Consider the following 303-nt stretch of genomic DNA (forward strand, 5'->3'; position numbering starts at 1 on the left):
GATTTATCAAAAACGACCAATAAACGAGCATATTAAGATGTTAAATTAATACTTAATATATATAATAGCGTTTTCGACCCTGCCAGGTTTGCACCAACCTGGGTTGGATTAATGGCGTTTTGTGCTCTCATATTGGTAGAACGGACGACGTCAACCAATAGGAAAGATTAATCCAACCCAAGTTGCTGCAAATCCGATCGAGCCGAAAACGCTAAGGGTCCCATGACGCGTATCACTGTACGCGCGTATTCGCGTATCGAAGGATCCGACCAATCACCGACGATCCGCCGTTTTACGTACGCG

This window comes from Trachymyrmex cornetzi, unplaced genomic scaffold (assembly GCF_001594075.2).
Source record: "Trachymyrmex cornetzi isolate Tcor2-1 unplaced genomic scaffold, Tcor1.1 scaffold416, whole genome shotgun sequence".
In the NCBI taxonomy this organism is placed as follows: Eukaryota; Metazoa; Arthropoda; class Insecta; order Hymenoptera; family Formicidae; genus Trachymyrmex; species Trachymyrmex cornetzi.